Source organism: Hipposideros armiger, unplaced genomic scaffold, assembly GCF_001890085.2.
Source record: "Hipposideros armiger isolate ML-2016 unplaced genomic scaffold, ASM189008v1 scaffold_2, whole genome shotgun sequence".
NCBI classification, from domain to species: domain Eukaryota; kingdom Metazoa; phylum Chordata; class Mammalia; order Chiroptera; family Hipposideridae; genus Hipposideros; species Hipposideros armiger.
In genome coordinates this window covers 5,516,598-5,536,480 of record NW_017731352.1, presented here as the reverse complement: position 1 = coordinate 5,536,480, position 19,883 = coordinate 5,516,598, and positions in this window count along the sequence as shown.

The following is a 19,883-nucleotide window of genomic DNA, read 5'->3' as shown; positions in this document are numbered from 1 at the left end:
TATATTTCGAGAGTAAGTACATAACAAAACTTACTTTGAGCACAATTTTCCAGTCTCCCTGGTTCTACATATTCTTGGGTTCAAACAACTGATTTGAAATAAACAATGATAGTGCAGTCATTGTAAAGGCAAACAGAACTTGAGTTACTTCAATTCTGTCATTTTATGTTACCACTTGGAATTTTTCTATTGTGTTTAAATTTTCTGGGATTTATTATGGCATGGGATTTTTATGCATCTCTGCCAAACATATCCTCATGTTTAAGACTTTTTCCTATTTGATCAGTTGCTTCATATGGAAGGAGCATTTCAAAATTTAAATTCATAAAAAGTGTTCTTTGATAAAAACTAGATTGACTCTTTAAGCATATGGGAAGAAAGACAAGTTCGACAAAGTCATTGACACATTTGCAGAAGTAATTGCCAAAACAGTAACTGTAAGATTACTATTCATTACTGTGAAAGACTAATATGTAGGTCTAAGTTTTCATCTCTTAAAAAAACATTAATGAAATAAAAAAATATTACCTCATAACTCTTTTCCTTTTTTGGATTATAACGTTTATTTTACTTTTTTTTTTTAAAGATTTTATTGGGGAATTGGGGGAGGGGAACACTGTTGGGGAATTGGGGAAGGGGAACAGACAAGTTGCTGTACTTTTGTTCTTCAGTCTAGTTGTGGAGGATGTCGCTTCACTGGCCTATGTTGGTATTATCATTGTGCTCTTCCTGGGTGAGACAGTCGCTAGCTGGCCATTGGACGGCCGCTCACGGCAGCTCACGAAAACGCAGGCCAGCTGCCGGCCAGCCCCACTGCAGCCTACACTGTCGCCGGTGACTCACAGCAGCCCAGCTCCAGGTTGAGCTGTTGTTTACCATCTTAGCTGTAGAGGCCGCAGCGTCACTGGCCCTCATGTGGGATCTGAACCGGGGCCCTGCTGCTCAGAGCTGGTGTCCCAAACCAACTCCTAACCAACATGCCACTCGGCCAGCCCATGTTTATTTTACTTTTAATTTTTATTGATATGATACGAAGTTTTATAAAAGAACATTTCTTTTCTGGCTAATATGATTATTGGTTTCATTGTGTGGTTATTACTAAAAGTAATTTTGTCATATAGGAAGGGGATATTAGAAGTGATCCACTCTGGATGTCAAACATTAGCTTTAGTATCCTAATCTGTTACCTATTCTGTTTTAGAGCTCCCTGACTTTCTCCCCCCATACAGCCTCATTCCCTACCCCCACCCCCAACCCTACCCATCACTCCAAACAGGATCTGTTAGTCAAATGTTACAAAAAGGTATATCTGATGCATTTAAAATAATCCATCCTTCCTCCCGGGTTCTTCTTCCATCTTTCTCCTATTTTTTCTCGTTGAGAAGTGAGTTAGGTTACAATATTAGAAGGGTTAAAACTCATTCCTCCACTCTTTTCCCATTGGTTGAAAGTGGAGATGAGCAGAGGCCTGACCCTTCAGGACCTGCTTACCCACATGTGAGGCTGGGAATGGGGTAGGAGAGAGGAGGATTCAGCTAGCACAAGCCCTACTTGGACTCTCAGACTTCTGTGTCAAGTCATCTCCAGCCAGGAGCATCTTCAGTGCTTTCCTTTCTTGAGGGAATCTGATGACCCGCATCTAAGCACCCTCCCAATGCCACAAGCACACTAGGTCCGGAGATGAAGCATTGGTCCACACTGCCTGGAGCCCACATTCCTCCCAACCTCCACACCCAGGCCCCAGCATCACCTTAATCCCACAGGAAGAGACTTTACATTTCAGTCCATGCACATACCACCCAACTCTGGTCAGCCTGATGCCCCTAATTCTGAATAATCAACTCAAAGTAAGAGAGAAAATATTTCCCACCCAAATTTAGCATGAGACCATCATCACTCTGCAGTTCTCAGAAGGTTCCTAAGTCATCCAATTGTGATTCGTTATGCCATTGAGTATGATATTTAGTTTTCATTTTTTACTTATGGAATATAATTAATTCCACTGATGACCCATTTCTGAAATCCACCAATCAAAGGAAATTGTAAAGTTCACCATAGTAACAGCTCAGTGTCAGTTGCCCCAGAGAGAACCACACAGCAGAGGAGGCCCTGGCCAATCACAGGGCAGAGTAATGTTACCATCTCATAGCAACCAAGAGATCTGCATGGCAACATCAGTTGCTATATAAAAGAAAAATTAGAAACAATATTCTGCTAGGGAGAAATAAAGGTATTAACTGTTAAGTCATACTTGAGTCACAGTTGTGAGAACCTATCCTAAAATATCCACCTAAACATAGCTCATATAATACCTGTCAGATCCAGGAGTCCCTGTGCTAGGAACCCTTCACCCATCTTCCACCAACTGGAACCACCTGAGAGTGAAAGAGTGAAGAATATGCATAAAACAGATCGCTTCTGAATAGGAAGGGAAAGAGTCCTCAAGTAGTAGGAACAATTAGGCATATTTGGAGGGTAAATTAAACATAAATCCCATAAGGGAGGCACGGAAGATATTATTATTATTATTAAATTCTCCACCTCCCCTCATCCCAAATCTGTTCCTCCCCCAGCTTTCCCATCTCTGTTAATGGCAACACAATTCTTCTAATTGCACAGACCCAAAACGTCAGAGGCCTCCTAACTTGTTTTCTGTCTCTCAGACTCAATCCAATCCAACAGCAAACCCTGTTATTTCTACTTTCAAGATATGTCCAGAATCCAACCACCACCTACCACCTCCATAGCTACACCCTAGTCCAAACCACCATCATCTCTTGCCTGGAGGCAACAGCCTCCTAACCTCTGTCCCTGCTTCCTGCCTTTGCCCACCTGCAGTCTATTCTCAGCACAGCAGCCAGAGTGACCCTTCCTTCCAAATCACAAGTCCTGTGTTCACAACGCTCCAGTGACTTTTCATCTTCTTTCAGAGTAAAAACCCAAGTCCTCACCGTGGCCTGCAAAACTGCACACAAACTTAGCTCCCTCTTATTCCCCTCTGACCCCATCTGCTGCAATTGTCTGCTTTTTTTTTTTAATTGGGGAATTGGGGGGATGGGAACAGTGCTGGGGAATTGGGGGAAGGGGAACAGACAAGTTGCTGTCTTTTTGTTCTTCAGTCTAGTTGTGGAGGATGTTGCTTCACTGGCCCAAGTTGGCACCATCATTGCGCTCTTCCCGGGTGAGGCAGATCAGTCACCGGCTTCTGGACGGCCGCTCACTGCGGCTGCTGGCCGCTCACGCTGGCTGCTGGCCGCTCACGCTGGCTGCTGGCTACACACGGTAGCCCATGGCAATCCACTGCCACAGGGACTGCAGTCCACACCGTCGCCGGCGACTTATGGCAGGCCAGCTCCAGGTTGAGCTGTTGTTCAGCATCTTAGCCGTAGAGGGCAGTATCACTGGCCCTCATATGTGGGATCCGAACCGGGGCCCTCTGGCGTCCCAAGCCAGCTCTTAACCATCGCGCCACTCGGCCGGCCCTTGACCTGTTTTAAAACTGAACTTTTTGTACCCACAGCCCCTAATGCCCTTCCCTGGCACAGTGGGCACCTAGAACAATGCCTGGCATTTGGTAAGTACTCAGTAAATATCTGTTATGGTAAAGGAAGCACTATTTTACTGATTAAGTATAATAACTGGGTTTCAGAAGTTAAACGATTCACTCAGAGGCCCACAGCCAGAACGGTTAGAGCCCAGGCTCGAGCTCAGGTTTGCCAATGGCTCCCCTCACTGTGTTCTGCTTACTCTACCATATTTTGGTTTCCTTTTCCAGATCTACCACTTAGTCTAACAAGTGCCATTAGCCATTAATTCCTTGGGAAGGGAAGAAGGACCACTGAGCTGATAGGGTGTCTATGGGCGTGGCGCACACAGGAAAGGGCAGGCCTGTTTAAAGTGACTATCCCTTTTCCGCTGCATCTCACTCCTTCCAGTATTTTGCCTCAGAAGCAAATCTAAACCTAAACAGGAAAAATGAAAGACCTGTTATGGATTCCTGAATTTAAAAAAAAAAAATCTAGCCTAACTTTACAGATAAACATGCTGTAGGACCTGGCATTCTGACAGGGCAGTTTCTACCCAGACTAAATTTTCTGACTACTTAGCCTGAGAAGCAGATATTGCTTTGTACTCAAAGATGGCTGTAGCTGCATTATTTAATATCAGAACCACATTTTGGTTAATTTTTATGTTCCAATCAGCAACAGTTCTCACCTTTGTGATGAAGCTACCTTAACCACCCTAGACATGAATGTCCTTAGCATTTATTATGCGGACCATGCATTAGACACTTGTATTATATTTGCAAACATTGTAGAAGACAGTGTGACCTAGTGGAAAGGGTCCTGGAATCAGACAGGCAGGAGCTCAAATTTCAGCTCTGAGATTTGCTAATTGTGAGCTTTTTGGCAAATTACTTATCTTCTCTTCCCTTTGGCTCTGTCATCTACAAAATGAATTCAAGGATACTTGACTTATAGAAGTTTTTTGGTGAGGAGTAAATATTTGGAAAGGGCCTAATATAGTGCCTAGAACATAGCAAACGCTCAATTATTATTTCAAAAGTGAAATACATAAACAAATGAAGCAAGAGGTGGCCAAAAATCAGAATGTAGCATTCCAGCTGGATCGCAACCCTTGCAAAACTCTCCTAATTATGTATGTATGTATTGATCTCTCAGGAGAGACCTCAAGTGCAATCCACTCAATCTTCAAAAAGGAGATACCTCATCTCCCCAGATTTTGAGACAAGTTGGCTACATTTCTCTCAAAATGGAATGTCAATTTTCTTCTCAATACTCAAGGACCAAACCTCTCAAACTAATGATATTAAGTGTTGTATTTAGGCTTAAGACTTCTTTCACATTGTTGCAACACTGCCTCATCTCACCAAAACCATTATTAAAGCCAGCATCATCTTTGTCTCAATATCCACAAGTCTTTTGTTAACCTGTGAGTCCATAAAAACTATCTGTATAATCACGGTGTAGATTTCATGCTATAAATCCTGTTTAAATGCACATGCCCAAAGCTAGAGTGGGTTGGAAGAGTCTTTTGAAAGATGAAATCCTAATTTTAAAAGACGTCAAACAGGGCTGTATATTAGCCCCTTCCCCTTCTTCCTTCATACAGTCTGTGTAAATTATTTGGCACAGCTAGCAGGTCAATTACATGGATGCCCTCCAGCCACTGGGAACAGAAAGACAAATATCTTCCCTGGTGCTTATGTGAGTTTATCGTTAGGAACTTGGAACAGCTTTATGAAGCAGCTGGACCTGTTCTCTAATTATTGTCAGAAAGTACAGCTGAGCATAAACTGTGAAGATGGGGGTTGGGGAAGGGGCAGTGCTGACCCACAAGACCAGCTCAGGTGGTTGATTACTAGGGTGAGTAGGAGGAAGCCTGTTTATTTGCTGGAGGACTCAGTAAAGGAATGAAAAAGAGCACTCTGGAACTGAAGGGGGATTGGAGGTAGGGTCAAACACCCAGAGGCCTGAATTCTGCCTGGAGGCCCTGGCTAACTGTTGGTGTGGAAGGGTGCTTTTAGATAATAAGCAGGATAATGCTACCCAAATATCCTCTGAGCCAACTCTAAGGCTCTTGTCTCATGTTCCCCAGAGAGATCTATTAGGGACTAGAAAAGAGGAGTCTGTCCATTCAGGATGCTAATGAAAGAATCATTAAAAAGAAAGCTCAGGCTCAGTCAGAGCAGCAGATTAAGTCTGCAGACAGCAGAGCAGGAGAGGCTCCAGTGACATTTGCAAGAAAACTTTAATGACTTCCAAGGAGAATCTGCAAGACATACTGCCCTTAGATGTAGGCAAGAGGGGATCATGCTTTGGAGGACCCCATATGTCACAAACACAAAGAAGAAAAAATTCTAAAGAACACATGGACAGCTTTGTCACTCAGGCTCCGGGCCTTAGCTGTGGTGCACTGAGACCCTAACCCCGAACATCTGCTCTCTTCGTTTGCTCTGTTCAGGCCCCAGGGAAACACTTTCCCCATCTCTTGCCTTGCATCTAAATGCCATCACAGATTATGTCTTTTGCTGCTGTGGACTTTGGAGATGAACACTGCTTCAGAGGGTGTGTAGGATTTGAGCCACTAAAGCACTGTGAGATGAGGACAATGCAGTCTTTTCTCTCAGTATGAATGGGATAGATTACTGCATAACAAATTACTATTTTGCAGTAGGGCTGAAAGACAATTTTCTTGCTTTTAAAAAAATGTTCCAATTTGTGGCTCAAAGAACAGCACATACTTGATAATTTATTATTTTGATTTAAAAAATATAAATAACTCCATTGATACTTTCATCTCAGCCACTACAAATGTTAGGGGCCGGTCTGCGCGTTACCTCAGACCCTGCCACAGGAAGGATCAGGATGGGAGTGCTCAGGGCAGAGATTCTGCTGCATGGAGATTCATTTCCATCCCATCTGTTGCCCAATGCATGTATGTTCTCTCCCAGAGGGTGTGGCCCCAAAAGGCCAGGATTACCAAACACAGAAACCAAAATCATCATATTTGGCAAACGTTCTCCAATATTGATGTGGATGCTACCTTTCGGCTCATCCAACAGGTCAACTGAGGGAGCACATTTAAGAGTTGACTTGTTTTCATATAGAACTTCCACTCTCTTCCCTTCTTGGGGAATGATGGAAAGAGAACCAACCTCCAACCTCTCTCCCCACCTGTTTGTTGTTGCTATCCAAGGGAAGAATGCCTGATCTGGTCAGAGCTTGACATTTTATTAAGCCACATTCTTAACGATGATGAGGGTGACTGAGTCTCCTAATAGGAGAAACAGGATCTGGCCTATATCGTTCATAGTCTTCTTGCCCACCCCTGTGTTTCATATCTCCATATAGTAGAAAAACCACAAGGGGAGGACTGCAATTCACCTTCCCTCCCTGTTCAGCCCTGGCTGGCTGAGTGAGGACTTTTGATCTACTCAGCTGGCTGGTTTAGTAGTTGGAATCTGTGCCACAGGTCTAGTCATGTGCCCATAGGACACATGACTTTATGAGTCCCACGGCAGAGTTCAGGGTCAGCGACAGATCATAGGTCCAAATTATACTCCCCAACAAAACTGGCCAGAATCCCTGTGTTTTGAAAGTGGATTTGACAAGGTAGGCTAAGTGGCTATAATGGAAGACCTGCTAACTCTGCTATTTGAGCAGATTCAAAGATTTGGGGATAAAAATAAATAAATACAGTTTCTTCTTATAGGCCTCATTCAGTCTATCTTAGGATGGAAGAGGATAACCCACCACCTTAAGGCTCCAAGCTAATGCATCTTTATCAGTTTTATTACCCATCTCTAATCAACAATGAATTCATGACCCATCCCTGGCTAAAAAGTAAGTTGTGGCACCTTTTAGTTAAGAGACACAGCCTGAAGGGTATATTACTTTTATTCATTTAGGTTCTCCAAGCAATAACCCTAACTCTTTATATTTCTAACTTCTCTAGGTAAGGTAATTAGAAAGTAATATGCCTGGGACATATAATCTAGTTTTCCCCACCCCCCCAAAAAATTGATGAGTTTTTTTTAAGTATGCGCTTGATATTTTTGATGAACAATATTTTTAAAATCTGTTTAAGATCATTTTTTTTCTTTCATTAAACAGTAGTTGAACATATCATCCTTTATGTTACTCATGATTTTTTATCTAAGTATTCATGCAATAAATTCCATCTGAAATCCTGAGCTGGAAAATTTTATATCTTCAAATGAATGTAATGCATCTTTTTTACCCCTTACAAGAACCATACAATCTTTTCATTCCCTTATTTGTTTTAGCTTCTAAGAAGATGAGCTTTAAATTTAATGATCAATTATAATAGCTAGTTCAATTCTGGTGCATGAAATTTATGCCTCTGCTTGCTTTGTGTTGTAATGAACTTTTTTACTTTGGAATAATTTTAGATTTACAGGAAAATTATAAAATAGTGAAAATAGTTCCTATATACCCTTCATCTAGTTTCCCCTAATATTAACATCTTACTTAACCTTGGCACACTAGTCAAAACTAAGACATTAACATTGGTGCATAATTATTAACTTGTTTGCCTATCACCAGTTTTTCCATTAATATCCTTTTTCTGTTCCAGGATACCACATTGCATTTAGCCCAGCTTGTTTTAATTGAAATATGGTCATGAAAACCACTACTAAGATATTTAATGACTAAAAACTGGAAAAAACATTTATTCATTTATTTAAAATTTGTAAAACATTTTCTTTCTCAAACAAACAAACAAACAACAACAATAACAAAAAGTAGAGACACTATTTTATCCTTAGGGCAAAACATTCTTTTTATTTAGGGAAAAATATACCCTGAATAGGGTGTTTAGTTACAAATGTCAAGCAAGTACTCACACTTTGTGTCTGTTAAAGGCTATGGAACAATCTTAAGTAACTTTAAATGTGACATTAGCTATAGGTTTTTAACATAAACTCAGTGTTCTATCATGCAAGTTAATTGGGTTAAAGCTATGTATATGCTGACTTTGTGATTCTGGGGGAGATGGCTATGAGTAGAAGCTGGGGGTTTCCTTAAAATGAATGAATAGCCCCACTGTCAGTCATCCTGGAAAAAGCTCTTGGAACAGAAAACGGGGACTTGAGAGGAAAGCCTTAGATCTCAGTTGGAAACGGGGATTCTTCCTTCTCTCCCAGCCTTGGATTTCAAGTAGTGAAGGCATGCTCAAGGGATTCCCAGCAGTTGGAATGAGCTAATGAGCTGGCCTTTGCCACATGGAGGCAAGATGAGCACCTCCAGGCACCTGAAGAAGATTTGGACCTGGTGGTCTCAAAGGGCAGCTTTGTATAGCAGCAATCATAGAGATACCCCCTAGGTTGTACTTCCCCTGTGCTAAACTTTCGATCAAGTCTTGTTCAAAATTGCAGCCTACTCTCAGCTATGCTATGGGGAATTAAGGAAAGAGCTTGTGCCAGGTTGGCATTGACTGGCAAAGAGGAAAACAGTAACATCTCTCCCAGTGCCAAAGGCAGAGTCTGGCTGGGCATGGTGGCTCAGCAACATGGCTAGAGAACAAGCTATTGGTTCTATTTCTAAACACATATGAGCCTTCACTGTCAGGACCTCTGAGAAATACCTGGGTATTTGATGAGGGCTAACTTCCCATAGAGCCAGGCAGAGGCTCAAAGTCAATAAAGTTAAGGTATTAAATGTGACTTAATTTTGTGGCCCCAGACTACTAAAGTCTATGTGTATACATATAGGTTGTATGAGTATTTCTACTCTGGTTGACTTTAACTGCTAAAATTAATTTATTTATTTGTTCATTCATTCCTTCACATTGTGGAGCACCTACTAGGTACCAGGCACTGTTCTAGGCCTTGGAGGTGAAAGGGTAAAAAAAAAGACAAATCTGACTTCATGAAAAAGTCCTTGCCAGTATGGGGGAAAATATATTGCAAAATATATCATGTACTTTCTAAATCCTAATTAGGAGTGGAGAGAATTATCAATATTTTAATTTTTAAAGCTATAATTTAATGTAAATATGATTTTGCTGCATGATAAGGAACCCTGATTTAGTCTTTGAAAATTAGGATTTAGTTGAAGCAGTTCATCAGGAAGATTTGAGGAGCACATCTCTATCCTAAAATAAGTTTCTGAAAAGAGAATGGGCCCTCTTAAGACTTGGCTCTTCTGTACCTCAACCCCAGGGGTAACCATTGAGATTTACTCTTGGATCATGGCCAAAATCTAAATACTGTCTTGGCCACTTGCATCTGAAAAAAACCAGAACATTAAAGTCTTTAGATATTTCTTTTGAAAAAAGCACTAGAATAAAGCATCTAAATTTTCTAATTGCCACTGCTGACATAGTCTGTTGTAAAAAGTACAATAGTGAATAGGCAAGAATTGAAAGATTCCAAACTGTCTAACATCAGAGAGATACTACAAATTGTCTCACTGAAAAAATATGGCTGTCAGAGCCTGTGATCCTGATTGCAAAGACATCTGTGACTAAATAGTGCTGGTTATGCAAATTGCTGAAAAGTTATAAATAAACTGTTAAATAATACAGTACAACAAATTCCTCAGGTGTTGTTTCTATTCTCAAGGAAAGATCTATATGAACCAAGTGACAGCACAGAGTTTTCCTGTAGGTGTAAATCTCTAGAGATATTGTTCACTCACATTTGCTTATGTCCTTTTACTCTATCAATCTCAATAACATTATTATTTCTTGCTTTGTTATTTCTTCTTTCCAATTCACATCACTAGCATGTTCTTATAAATAATTTAGCATCTGTCTGGGCATTTGTTTGCAGTATTATCTCACATGATGTTATGTAGGAAGAAGGAAGGTAGTAATGCTTAAATATGGGGAGATAATGTTTCTTTCAATCCTTCACGTTTGCAAAGCTGTTCTATCACATGCCTTTGAACTTACATTGAAATTTCTCTTCCAGAAAGTCTAGTTTCCTGGACTCAAGCCTGCTACAAAATTTGATATAACTGAAACTTGATAAGAGGGTCTAGTCCAGTCAAGTGCACCTACAAAATGATCTAACATACCTGTAATTACTGGTGAACTTGTATCTATTTACATATTCAAACAGGCTTCAAAGGAAGCAAGTCAAATCATCTATACACACTATGGGGCAAGCAGAACCTTTTTCTCCCTAGAAAAATAATGATGGTCAAACGCCATTTCATTCTCAACTAATTCCACTAATACCCAAATTATGTATATATAGTATGGAGATTAAGAAAGTTGAGGATTTTGTGAACACAGAATTTTGAATGCAATTTGATTTTTTTTCAAGCAGTATTTAAGATAACACTATTAAAATTTGCAGGACAATTTCGGTAATTAAGATCTCAGAGCCAGGTGTTCAAATTTGAGATTTGTAGTTGAAAACCTTGCTGGCTTACTTCCCACAAAACATTCTCCTTATCCTTGGAGCTACTGGGGAGTTTACCATAATTGCAATGGACAACAAATCTTCCAGTTTCTAAATAGTTAAGAAAGACAAACTTTGAAAACAGAATGGAATCCATTTTGGAGGAGTTATACTTACACTTCTCTTGATTGCCAATGACTGAGTAAGAGTATACCTTTTCTAAATTATGAAAACTTACAGGAATCCAGGTCAAGTGCTGACTCAGGGTCTTGTGCACATGCTGTTCCCTCTGCTTGAAATGCGGTTCCCTTCCCATCACTCCACCCCAATTTCCAATCTAATTTCAATTAATCCCTAGGGTTTTAGGTTCCCTGACACCACAGAAGAAGCTGAATGCTCCCATTTATATTTGCATGGTGCTATTTCCACTTTGTAGCATTATCACTGTTTTTTTTGTCTTTAGTGGTTGGCTGATGCCTGCCTCCCCTAATAAACATAAAGAAGCTGTAGGAAAGCAGACCTATGTCTGTGTTATTCCCCACTGGCTAGCCATGTTCAAGGTAATTGTTCAATAAAGATTTGAATGGATAAATCAATGCAAGTGAGTGAAAATAACAGCTATTACTTGTATGTTTGTTGACTTCATGTCAGGCTCTGTGCTGAGTGTTTCATATGTGAAAAGGAATGAATAAATTACCATCAAAATGAACACGAAGAATATTAAAATCATCTGAATAGATGAGCTCACCTTAAACAAGTTATGCATGAAAACGTTTTGATTACATAAAATTTAGGGGAAAGTTTCAAAGCCCATTACTACATGATTTACCTAATTTTCAAACCAGAGAGAAACTCAGGTTTTATGGGTGAACTGCCAAGAGCAAAGCTTGGAAAATATCATCCAGGATAAAACAGTAGGGTGCTAACAGGAGCCAGGGAAAGAGGAGATAGAAGATAAGAAATCCAGGATCAATGTCTTACTCCACTTTTCATAGACATATATCACCCAAAAACAGTTAAAACCTAATGCTGTATATACTATTTTGGAAAAGGCACTTTTCATTCAGTACATCTTGATCATCTCATTATGTCATTAAATTCTTCTCTGCAACATCTTTTCAAGTGGCTATAAGAACTCTATTGTAAGGAGATCCAAGATGGCAGAGTAGTTAAACACTGTGCCTGCTTCCTTCCATGAACACATTAAAATTACAACTAAATTATAGAATAATCAACCTGGAAAATCATCTGAGGTCTAGCTGAACAGAAGTTTTATAACTAAGGATATAAAGAAGAAGCTATATTGAGGCTGGTAGGAGGGGCAGAGATGCAAAACAGGCTAGCCCCAAACCTCCATGTGGCAGTTGAGAACTGGGAGGGGTAACTTGGCTGCGAAGGTTCCCCCTGGAGGAGTGATGGACCCCAGCTGCAAACCAGTCTCCCTAGCCCAGAGTACTGGTGCTGGAAAGAGGAGCCCCCAATACATCTTGCAGAGAAAAAACAGTGGGGATTCCAATTATCCAGGGGGGACAAAAGACTGGAGGTAACTGAGACGTCCTTTTAAATGGCCCACACATGAACACTCTAACTCGCAGACACTTACATTGTGATCTGGCAGAGGGACCATAACTTGGGGTGTCAGAGACATACAAAGGGCAGGCTGAGGTGTGTACTTCATAGGGAGGGCTGGAGGACATTCGCCATTTTCCCTGTGAGAGGTCCTTCTCCCGTGAAGCCAACAGGTGGGCACCATCTTTCCTATGTTGAGCCCTCCCCCACAGACCAAATCTGAATCTAATTGGCCTGGTGAGCTGTGTTCACTCCACCCTGCTGACTCACTGAGTCTCTGCTCCACCCAACTCACCCAACACCAGAGGAACCAGAGGCAGCCTGCTCCAACAAAATTGCACTCTTCCTTGGAAAACTATTGGAGTCCATGGGCCCCAGGTAGGTGGTAACTGGCCTCCATGTGCTCTGAGATTTTTGCTGAGTAGCTCCAGGCTCAGCACTGTCACCAAACTGGAGTCTACATTAACCTGTTGACCACCACTTTTCCCACTCTAGTGACTCCCTGAGACCCTGCCTCACCCAACTTGTATACCATACGAGGCTGTATCAGTGGCTGAACCTTAAGGGAGCTGACAGGTGGCAGCAGGTCTCGGGATGTCCTGGCATTTTGTGAAGCTACCCCAGACCTGGTACGAGTGGCAGATGTCCTTGGTTTGAAGCATGGCTTCTCCCACCTTGCTTAATATAGGCAGCAAGCAACTGAGGATTTCTTTGTAACTCCTACCAGGCAGTCCCCAGCCAGTCAGAGGACCTGCACCAGTGCCCTTTGCAAGAGGCCCCAGAACCAACATACTTGGAGGTTGGCTCGGACCACAGCAAAGCACTGCCCAATTAGCTCCACAAGTGGCATACCCAAAGGGCGGTCTCAACAGGCACCAGAGCCCACTAAGATGAATCCCACTTAGTGGGGTGAGCCTCCCCAACACACACAGACACACAGCAGCCTGTAATCTGTGGACATGGCCATATCCCACAGCCAATCAGCCTGAGGGCCAATCCTACCCACTGACATGCCAATAGCAATCAAGACTCAACTATAACAGAAAGGCACACACAACTCACACAAGGGACATTCCTAGAGCATCCAGAGCAGGTGACCAGGGAGAATGTGCCAGGGCCCCACAGGGCACCTATTATGTAAGGCCACCTGGCCAAGACTGGGAGACACAGTAGATCTACTTAATACATAGAAACAAACAGAGAAACACCCAAAATTAGGAAACAAAGAAATACGTCCCAAATGAAAGAACAGGAGAAAACTCCAGAAAAAGAACTAAATGAAATGGAGGCAAGCAACCTACCAGAGACTGTTCAAAATAATGGTTATAAGGATGCTCAAGGAACTTAGTGAGAACTTCAACAGACAGCTAGCAAGTATAAAAAAAGGACATAGAAACCATAAAAAAGAATCAATCAGAAGTGAAGAATACAATAACTGAAATGCAGAATAGACCAGCAGGAATCACCAGCTGATTAGATGAAGCAGAGGACTGAGTCAGCTATTTGGAAGACAAGGTAGCAGAAATCACCCAATCAAAACAGCAAAATAAAGCTACTTTAAGAGGCCTCTGAGACAACATGAAGCATAACAACATTCACATCATGGGGATACCAGAAGGAGAAGAAAGCAAGGGATTAAGAACTTATTTGAAGAAATAATGACTAAAAACTTTCCTAACCTGGTGAAGGAAATAGATATACAAGTCCAGAAAGCACGTAGAGTCCCAAACAGGATGAACCCAAACAGGCCTACACAAAGATGCAATATAATTAGAATGACAAAGGGAGAATCCTAAAAGCAGCAAGAGAAAGGCAACTAGTACCTTATAAGAGAGCTCCCATAAGATTGTCAGTTGATTTCTGAACAGAAACTTTACAGGCCAGAAGAGATTGGCATAAAATACTCAATGTGATGAAAAGCAAGAACCTACAATAAAGATTACTCTACCCAAGGGCCAGCCAAGTGGCGCATTGGTTAAGAGCTGGCTTGGGATGCCAGAGGATCCCGGTTTGGATCCCACATATGAGGGCCAGTGACGCTGCCCTCTACAGCTAACATGCTGAACAACAGCTCAACCTGGAGCTGGGCTGCCATGAGTTGCTGGCGATGGCAGATGGGTTGCCCTGGGCTACCGTGTGTAGCCAGCAGCCAGCAGCCTCAGTGAGCGGCCATCCAGAAGACGGCGACTGATCTGCCTCACCTGGGAAGAGCGCAATGATGGTGCCAACTTGGGCCAGTGAAGCAACGTCCTCCACAACTAGGCTGAAGAACAAAAGGATAGCAACTTGTCTGTTGCTATCCCCTTCCCCCAATTCCCCAATAAAAAACCTTAAAAAAAAAAAAAGATTACCCAAGAAGGCTATCATTTAAAATCAAAGGACAGATCCAAAGCTTTCCAGACAAGAAAAAGCTAAAGGAGTTCATCACCACCAAACCACTATTACAAGGAATGTCAGAGGGGCTTCTTTAAGATGAAAAAAAAAAGATCAAAATTATGAATAATAAAATGGAAATAGTTACATATCTATCAGTAATTACTTTCAATGTAAATAGATTAAGTGTTCCCCTCAAAAGACATAGGAGAGCTGAATGGATAAGAAAACAAAACCCTTATATGTATTGCCTACAAGATACTCACTTCACATTGAAAGACACATACAGAAAGTAAAGGGGTGGAAAAAGATATTTCATGAAAATGGAAGTGAAAAAAATTTTAAATCTGGAATAACAATACTTATACCAGACAAAATAGACTTTAAAACAAAGGCTATAACAACAGACAAAGAAGGAGGCAGTAATTCCACTTCTGGGTATTTACCTGAAGAAACCCAAAATACTACTTCGAGAGGATGTGTGCATTCATATGTTCATTATAGCATTGTATACAATGGCCAAGATGTGGAAGCAGCCTGAGTATCTGTTGATGGAAGAATGAATAAAAAGGAGGTGGTTCATATATACAATGGAATATTGCTTGGCCATTGAAGAGAATGGGTTCTTGCCATCTGCAGTGGCATGGATGGACCTGGAGGGTACCGTGCTGAGTGGAGTATGTCAGACAGCAAAAGAAGATGCAGTGTGATTTCACTTATATGTGGAATCTAAAGAATAAAATAAACAAACAAAACAGAAACAGACTCACAGATACAGAGAACATATTGATGGTTGCCAGATGGAAGGGGAAGGAGTAAAAAAGGGGAAGGGATTAAGAAGTGCAAATTGGTTGTTACACAGTAGTCATGGGGATATAGGGTAAAGCATAAGAAATATAGTGAATAATATTGTAATAACTATGTATGGTGTCATATTGGTACTATATTTGTTGGGGTGATAGATGGGAGGGGGTTGGGGGGGACAGGGTGAAAAAGGTGAAGGGATTAAGTACAAACTGGTAGTTACAAAATAGTCATGGGGATGTAAAGCAGAGGGAATATAGTAAAAAAACATGGTAATAACTATGTATAGTGCCAGGTGGGTACTAGACTAGTCAGGGGGATCATTTCTTAAATTATGTAAATGTCCAACCTGTATGCTGTACACCTAAAATTAATATAAAATAATGTTGAATGTCAACTGTAATTGGTAAATTTAAAGAGGTCAGAAAAGGGGTAGGGGTATAAGAGGTTATAAATTTCCAGGTGTAAAACAAATAAATCATGCAGATGTAATGTACAGCATAGGAAATATAGTCAATATCATTGTGATAGCATGGTACAGTGTCAGATGGTTGTTGGACTTATCATGGTGATCACCTATTTAGGTGTATAATGTTGAATAACAATGGTATACACCTGAAATTAATATAATATTATATGTTAGCAATATTTTAATAAAAATATTTTTTAAAAGTAAGTATAATATAAATAAAAAAACTAATAGAAAAGTAGCAGGAGAATTTGTATCCTAAACCTTCTAATTGTACATTAAAACTTTAATATAAAAAAATAGAAAGACATTTCGTGTTCATGGATTGGAAGAATCGACATAGTTAAAATGGCCATATTACCCAAAGCAACATACAGATTTGCAATCCCCATCAAAATCTCAATGGCATTTTTTAAAGAAATAGAACAAAAAATCATCAAATTTGTATGGAATCACAAAAGACTCTGAATAGCCAAAGCAATCCTAATAAAAAAGAACAATGCTGGAAGTATCACACTCCCTGACTTCCACTTGTACTACAGAGCAACAATAATCAAAACAGTATAGTATTGGCAGAAAAACAGACACACAGACCAATGAAATAGAATTGAAAACCCAGAAATAAACCCAAATAAATATGGACAGATAATTTTTGACAAAGAAGTCAAAAACATACAATGGAGAAAAGACAGCCTCTTCAATAAATGGTGCTAGGAGAATTGGAAAGCCACATGCAAAAGAATGAAACTAGGCTGCTTTCTGTCACTGTGTACTAAAATTAACTCAAAATGGATCAAAGACCTAAACATAAGACCTGAAACAATAAACAGCATAGAAGAAAACATAGGTACTATACTTATGGACTGTGGGTTCAAACAGGATTTTATGAATTTGACTTCAAAGGCAAGGGAAGTAAAAGCTAAAATAAATGAATGGGACTATATCAAACTAAAAAGCTTCTGCACAGCAAAAGTAACCATTGACAAAATAATAAAGAGGCAACCAACCGAATGGGAGAAGATTTTTACAAACAATGCCTCTGATAAGGGGCTAATATCCAAAATATATAAGGAACTCACACAACTCAACAACAAAAACCAAACAATCCAATTAAAAAATGGGCAGAGGACCTGAATAGACATTTCTCCAAAGAGGACACACAAATGGTCAATATACAGGAAAAAATGCTCAACATCCCTAATTATCAGAGAAATGCAAATAAAAACCACAATGAGATATCACCTCACACCAGTTAGAATGGCTATCATCAACAAGACAAGTATAATAACAAGTGTTGGAGAGGCTATGGAGAAAAAGGAACTTTCATATACTGTTGGTGGGAATGCAGATTGGTACAGCCACTATGGAAGGCAGTGTGGAAGTTCCTCAAAAATTAACTATATAATTACCATATGACCCAGCAATCCCTCTCCTGGGTATATACCAAAAAAATCTGAAAACATTTACCTGTAAAGATATATGTGCTCCAATGTTCATTGCAGCTTTATTTACAGTGGCCAAGACATGGCAACAACCAAAGTGTCCTTCGATAGATGATTGGACAAAGGAGATGTGATATATATATATATATATATATATATATATATATATATAGATATAGATATAGATATAGATATATAGATATATATATACATATATATATCATATATATGTATATATATATCTATATATATATACAATGGAATACTATTGTGCCATAAGAAAAGATGAAATAATGCCATTTGCAAGAACATGGATGGATTTTGAGATTATTATGCTAAGTGAAATAAGTCAGACAGAAAAAGTAGAGAACCATATGACTTGACTGATATGTGGGATAAAAAGCTGAAAGCAACAAAGAAACAAGACAAACAAACAAAAACTCATAGACACAGACAACAGTTTAGTGGTTATCAGAGGGTAAGGATGGAGTAGGGTGGTAGACGAGGGTAAAAGGGATCAAATATATGGTGATGGAAGGAGAACTGACTCTGGGTGGTGAATACACAATGTGATATATAGATGATGTATTACGGAATTGTACACCTGAAACCTGTGTAACTTTACTAACAGTTGTCACCCCAATAAGCTTTAATTTTAAAAATGAAATAATATAATAATAAAAATAATAAAAAAGAAAATTAACCTGGCAACAGTGTTTCTAATGGATTTGAGGCAAGAGATGCTGAGGATGTACAGAACAATTAGAAGGTTCTTGTAGGAGCAGCTCACTCAGAAGCTAATAAAGAGCTGAACGCCAAAAGCGAGTAAGGGGAAAGAGGGCCTGGGCTAGAGCCTTGGGACATATATGCCTGAATGGTGAGAGGAGTGGTCACAAGGCGGGTGTTTTTCCATTAAACTATCAATCAGCACACCTTGCCCTTTGAAAATCTGAATAAATGGCTGGAAAACCACAAAAAACAAAACAAAACAAAAAACCACTCTGTTGTATGCATGCACCATTATTTATTTAACTATTCCCCTAAGGTTGGGCAACCTAGATAGTAGATTGCTTCCAATTTTTTGCTATTATCTACTTGTAGCTAAATCTTTGCCTATGTCTTTAATTATTTGCTTGGAATAAATTTAACATATTGAAGGGATCAAACTATATGGACCAATATTTCAAATTGTATTTGAGAAAAACATGGATTTACATATATTTTACCCAGCCCTGATATCAGAGCCTTCCTTTAATTCACAGAGCCAATAACTTCAAAAAAAATTAACAACATTTAACAGCATTTTTTTATTTACTTGCATTGGGTTGCTTTACCATTTTTTCATCTTGCCTCAATCAAAGCAGTAAAATGTGAGCAATGTTAAAATGAAAGAAATTCTAAAGGTGCCATCTGGGAATGGCAGGGCCTTGGCGTTGTGTTCCATTCCTGACAGTGAATATTTAAAATACTTGTCATGGTATTTCTTCTAATTCTAGGGAGTTTTAAAATGTATGCAATTGAGTGATGATCTTGTAAACCAATCATAGACCTCTCTGCTATATTTCCAAGAAAAATCTCTAGTTTTCTAGATTAGCAAGAATTTTAAAAGGTCATAACTGAATACTTTTGATTTCTTACCTCCCAAAAGGCAAACCAAGCTTTTGATGGCTTGTCTGGTCCAAAAAGAAAAGAGCTTCTAAAATTAGTAAGAACCCAGTCCTTCTGTGATATAATAACAAATAGAATCACTGATTCCATAAACAATAGGACTCAGGGTCTATGGGAAAGTCAGTTTGACTGACATTCCTACAGCAGTGAAAGTTAATGCTAGAAATAAAGGATGAGGAGTCACGATGTTTCCATCTAAAGTAATCCTTATTGTTTAGGATGCATCTCAGCCACTAGTGACCATTCTTACAGTGCAACTGCATCTCAGATAATGAAATGCTATAGGACACTGTAAAAAATTAAAAAGTACAGCTAATGAACCTATTGAACTGCTTTGTCTAGGATTGCTATTTTTGATGCTAGGCCTTCTGTCAAGTCAGTCATTACCTTGAAAAGCTTTTTTAAAAAAGTGATCCCAATCTCAGAAAACACTAGCAGATCCCCAATCTGCAAAACCCTCCCTGATGGTTTTAATCTTTCAAACCCACATGTTGTCAGATGAATAAATTTAGTGGAATAGACAGAGCCCTTAAGATGTATTTAGATCCCTTATAATAGAGATCTGATAATTAAGGGACCTTGGAAGAAAAGGCCCAACAGATAAGAATCTGTCTCAAAAGTTTTATACTGTTTTCATATTTCTAGTAAAATTTGTTTTCCA